The sequence below is a fragment of the Cnephaeus nilssonii genome (genome assembly GCF_951640355.1).
Source record: "Cnephaeus nilssonii genome assembly, chromosome: 5".
Classification (NCBI taxonomy): domain Eukaryota; kingdom Metazoa; phylum Chordata; class Mammalia; order Chiroptera; family Vespertilionidae; genus Cnephaeus; species Cnephaeus nilssonii.
In genome coordinates, this window is record NC_137076.1 from 4,566,606 (window position 1) to 4,572,605 (window position 6,000).

Below are 6,000 nucleotides of genomic sequence, written 5' to 3' on the forward strand. Positions count from 1 at the left end.
AGCCGGGCCCTGGGTCGGAGCTGTGGCCCTGCCCTGCTCAGGATTCTGCCGAGTTGACCTCACTTTTAGGGAAGCTGACTGTTTACAAATGTTGGAACATTCTCTCTCTGACCCCACGGCTGGGTGTGCCTTAGGGATAACAAAAGATGAAGAAGCAAAGAAACTCTTTTTAAAAAGGGGTGTCTGTTTTAATAACAACATCTAGCATCATTGATTTAATTACATTTAGGTGGCTGCTACTCCTCGGGAGGAATTACACCTTTTTATATCCTTTAACTCTGCCAGGCTCATCTGCTCAACACGAAAGCACATCCTTGTATTGCTGTGTCCCAAAGTGCCTAACGTACTTCTTTTTAAAAATGTTTTTGGTGTTTCTGTACTTGCTTAGAATTATTTATTTATCTATCTATCTATCTATTTATTTATTTATTTATTTATTTATTTATTTATTTATTTATGTTTCTTTCCTTAAAGTTGAATTTATTGGGGTGGCATGGGTTCACAAAATCACACAGGTTTCAAGTGAACACCCCAACAAAACATCTCCTGCTCATGTGCCCACCGTCCCGAGCAAAGTCTCTCTTTCCCCCCATCTCCCCTCCCTTCCCACCTCCACCTGCCCATCCTTCCCCTCTGGCCGTCCCCAGACTGTCCTCTGTGTCTGTGTGTTGTATAGATAGGTAGGATTTTTCAAGTGAAATGCATTTCGTTTTACCCTCATTTTGAAGGGAATCCTGAAAGTAAGCCTTGGAACGCCGGCAGGAGGCACATCCACCGATCCCGGCTGTGGACCTGTCTCCACAGCACGCCCCAGAGGCCCTAAAATAGCGCGTGAGACTATTCATCTGGAAGGGAAGGGGGGCCGCCTAATCCAGCCACTAGCCTCCCCTGGCTAAGGGGGAAACCAAACCCCAGATAGGTCACGTGACCAGGGCACCCCTCCCTGGGCAGGCCCAGGCCTGGGCTCCTGACTCCTGGGAACGAATTCCTTTCTCCTGCATCACCTGCTGTCACGCAGCAGGCAGTTCCGTCCTCCCCAAAGGATAAACACTAGCTTCTTCTAGTACCTGCTGATGGAGATTTATGAAAAATAAGCAAAAACACTCCATTGGAACGCAAAAACAAGGCAAAAAAACAGCAGTTGGAAAACACTTTTTGTTACATGGTGTAGATTTACCTTCTGATTTTCCACAGTCTTGGCTGTCTGTACCAGCCTCGTAATTAGAAAATGGGGTGCCCTGGTTGGTTTGGCTCAGAGGATAGAGCATCGGCCTGAGGACTGAAGGGTCCCAGGTTCAATTCCAGTCAAGGGCACATGCCTAGGTTGCGGGCTCGATCCCCAGTAGGGGAACGTGCAGGAGGCAGCTGATCAATGATTCTCTCTCATCATTGATGTTTCTATCTCTCTCTCCCTCTTCCCTTCCTCTCTGAAATGAATAAAAATATATTTTAAAAAAATGAGGCTACATCAAAGTTACTTGGGAATGCCACTATTATTGAAGATAACATTTATCATGTACCCATTTTACATTTTGAGATAAGCTTAGACATACATTTAGATCTTTACTGATAAATATTTCATCGGGGCTCTGTGCCATGGTCACTACTTAGGAGACCCAAATAGGCTGTGAGTGAGGCCCATGGAGCTGCGGGTGGGGTGACTGTGACCCGGAGACCCGTCGGGAGTGAGCCCCGACCCCATCACGTACACGAGGTGGAGGCTGGACACAGAGCGGAGGTTCGACATCCTCATTATCACTCAGGATTGGGCAGCGGCAGACCACACTGACGGGGCGCCATCACCCTCCTGGGCATAAGAAGCAAATCACAGACGTGAGCACGTCAGGTCAGCGCTGCTGCTCACGACACGTGAACAATTGTGTGCTTTCGCCTTTATCAGGTTCCCACAATCGTAAGATTGCCTCTAAGGGTAATAGCTCACACTCGAGATTATTTTTGGACACATTAGGATTTGGACCTCCTCTTTCAAAAACATACTCTAAGATGCCTGGCCAGCACGGAGCCCAGACTTGTAGTGGTTGAACGTCGACCTATGAACCAGGAAGTCAAGGTTCGATTCCCGGTCAGGGCACACGCCCAGGTTGCAGGCTTAATCCCCAGTAGGGGTGTGCAGGAGGCAACCGATCAATGATTCTCTCTCATCATTGATGTTTCTATCTCTCTTTCCTCCCTTCCTCTCTGAAATCAATAATTTTTTTTTAAGTTAAAAAAAACAAGACACAAGCACACTCTAAGATTCCATCCGCAGTCCAGGCTGTGCTGCCTTGCCTCCCAGACCCCTCGGGTCACGCACCTTAGTCACCAGGGGAACGTCCAGCAGGGACCTGTCTGTTTTCTCTTGTTTTACGTGTGGGCGTAGGAAGCTCACGTCTCTCGGGCTGGTTTTGATCCACGTCTACAGGAGCTCAAGGTTATCTCTGGCTCGAATCAGTCGTGACGTCAAAAGGACTGTGTGTGTCCAGTGAGTTTACATTTTGAAGGAGGGGCGGTAAGCACATTAATAATAGTAAGTGCTCAGTCAACAAAACAGAAAAGGGAATTACTCCATAAAAATAAAACTCCATAAAGTATGAAGTTAAAAAAAAAGGTTAAAAAAATCCCAACATTATACCAAAAATAACCAAGGGTATCAAGCAGTATGCTAGGTAAGTATTGTGAAGAATGACTATGAAAAGAAATAAATTGCCCAGCCAGCTTGGCTCAGTGGTTGAGCTTTGACCTATGAACCAACCAGGAGGGCAGGGTTTAATTCCTGGTCAGGGCACGTGCCCGGGTTGCAGGCTCGATCCCCAGTAGGGGGCGTGCAGGAGTCAGTCTCTATCTCTCTTCCTTTCTACCTTCTTCTCTGAAATCAATAAAAATATATTTAAAAAATATAACTTCTTCCTGACAGTTTTTGCTCTAAAACGAACACAATAAGACAGACACTGGCAAAGAAAAGAAAAAAATGGACACATTTTTAATACTATTGCCGCCCCCCTCCAGTTCTCTAACCTAACCTTCGTAGTTCCAGAATGTGTATAGCGAATTTTAGGGATTTTCCTCCAGGTGGGAAGTTGAGGCCATGAAGAAGGGAGGAAGAAACCAGAGGAGAGAGTTTACGGGAAAGGGAGGAAGGAGGATGGGGCAGAGACTGAACCAGCCGCGGAGGAACAGGATGGCGCCCAGGTGGTCCCGGCGTCACCTGCCTTCTGTTGCACCAAACCCTCGCTGAGCGGCTGCCCAGGGCCCGCACTCTCCCAGGCGCTGGGGCCTCGGCAGGGGCAACGCGAACCCCTTCCCTTTCCTGCCTTATGCCCCGTGCCGGGGTCGGCCCACCTGTTCAACGGAGGGCTCCGTGCCCCGGCACTCGCTGTCAGCACTGCCTAACCTGCCGTCGCCAGCGCCAAAGCTGCCATTGAAGACAACAGACGGCCATGGCTGTGCTCCCATGAGGTTTTATTAAACAGCCCGGCCAGCATGGCTCAGTGGTTGAACCTCGACCTATGAACCAGGAGGTCACGGTTTGATTCACGGTCAGGGCACATGCCCAGGTTGCGGGCTCGATCCCCAGTAGGGGGCATGCAGGAGGCAGCCCATCAATGATTCTCATCACTGATGTTTCTATCTCTCTCTCTCCCTCTCCCTTCCTCTCTGAAATCAATAAAAAATCATTTAAAAAAGTTTTATTAGACAGATGGTAGGCGATCTGGCTGCAAACCCTCCTTCACCTCCTGTGTGCTGAGTGGGAGGGAACAAGGACGTGTATGATGTCATTACAGGTGACGATAAACGCCTGGGAGGGAAGTCCCACCGGCTGAGGGGCAGAGGCCAGGGTGAGCAAGCTGCACGTCGGACCCTTAGGGAGGTCTTTCTGATGGCAACGAGGCAGGGCTCCTGGACGGCTGAGCTGTCCCGGAGGCGGGGGCCTGGCACAGTGGACAGGCTCTCGTACTGGGAAGCGGGTGGGCAGCTGGCACTATGGCTGAGCCAATGGGGAGTCCCTCTGACTGCTGATGGAGAGGGACGGTTAGGGCCACACTGACCACACGTACCCTCTTCTCTGGGTCCTGTTTCTAGACTCTCTGAAGACAAGAATTCCAAAACAGTGTTGTGGGCAGATAAGAAACCCAGAGAAGGAAATTAATTAGTGTTTTTACAGGAGGCAAGAGATGTAGTTGGTGGGGTGGGGGGTGGGGGGCGGGGGGTGGGGGATGGACGTAAATGAAAATGACTGGTGGACAGTGCCCCAGCTTGGGGATCGTGTGAGCTGGCAATGAAATCCCTGCTGCGGGAGCTGCATTCAGACGGGCAATGGCCAGCAGGTGAGGGAGCAGAAGGACGTGGAAAGCGTCCTTAGAAGTTCACATTTCATTTAACCCATGACATTGAAGAGTTCTGCAAGAGGAAGGAGCAGGTGAGACTTCGGGAAGGTAAGACTTGCTATTCGTGTCCGCTGCCCTCGGAGACCCAAAGGAGGCCGCTGCTTCGCCCCCCTGGTCCTCTCGCTTGTCTCCCAAAAGATCCCCAAGCAACGGCGCCAAGGCCACGCTGATGTCATCCGAGCTCAGGAATGACACCAGACGACGTTAGAATTGGGAGCAGAGAGAAAAATGAACTTGATGATTCAGAATGATCAATACATTTCTAAACTCTAATGAACAACAGACAAAACGTCGTTGTATGAGAAGTGAACCACAGAAATCTTTCATGTCCGACCACAGTGATGCCTGTGGGAGGCAGAGCGGCAGAGCCTCTCCTGAAACCTCACACCACACCTGGCAGGACCCCGTGGGTGTGGACTCGAGGGCCGTGGGTCACCCTGTCTCACTCCCAAAGCCTGGCCACGGGCTGTCTGACCTTCAAAACCTTTGTTCTCCAGGGACAATCAGCTCTTAAGGCAACGTCAGTCCAGAGAAATGAGCAACTGACGGGGCCCTTGAGCTGTGACCTCAGAGTGAAACCATGAGGTCCGAGTGCCCACGCAGAAGCACGTCCCAGCTCACGCTGCCGTCTTCGTGGGGAGCAGCGGTCACACGCAGAACACGCCCAGGAGGCCCGGGTCCGAAGGCGCGGCGGGGAGCAGGCTGGCGGTCTCCAGAGACGGCGCCGGTAACCAGGACGCCCTGCTCCCTTCCTGGCCGAGTGGGTGACTCACAGTGTAATCTCGAGAAGTCACTCATGCCCCAAGCACTCGACTTCCTTCCATTAGTAACAATGACCTAATGCTAAAACCCTGAAAACACGAGACAAGTTCCTTTTTGCGATTATCAGCAGCTCCCAGCAATAGGTGGCTAAGAAAACAAGAAAGGTGCATGAAGCCAAAGCAATTCATTCTTTATCCTGGCATCGCCCCCGCGGGGTGAGTAACACTCCCTCTAGAATGTTCTCTCTGGGTTGGTTCAGCTCGGGCACTGCTAGCGCTGATTCAAGAAACTGGGTTCCTTCTTCCCACAGCAGCAGGGTTCACACTGCGGCTCTTTGTCCAGGTGAGGAGAAGGCGCCAGTGTCCTCTTTGAATCCCTGCTCTGTGTGCTCACCACTGTGTCCTAAGCTGCTCCTTCAACGACAGAACTCGGCCCACGGAATCAGTCCGCGGCGTTAGCCCAGGAGGCACGCCCTCAGGTCGTGGGGTTCACATATGACCAGAGAGAATGAGGGCTTCAGGCAGGGCTCGAAATTTTCCACAATATAGATTTCAGACGTTGCTTGATTATTGCTTTTAACACATGAGGAGAAGGGAAGGGAGCAGCATAGGAGTTAGGTGTGAGGAGCTCAGCGTGCACAGGCCTGGCCTCACCCCGTGCTGCCAATGCTTGTAGGTGGAGGACCAGCTACTCAGTCCCGCAAAGTCTCAGACTTCTCACTTGCAAAATGGGGTTGAGAGGCCCACGACGTGCATGTTGCTGTGAGGGAGGCCTACTACGTGCATGTTGCTGTGAGTGTTAGAGGAGAAAAGGACATGTGTGGGAATGACCCACAAATTCCGTGTACAGCAAT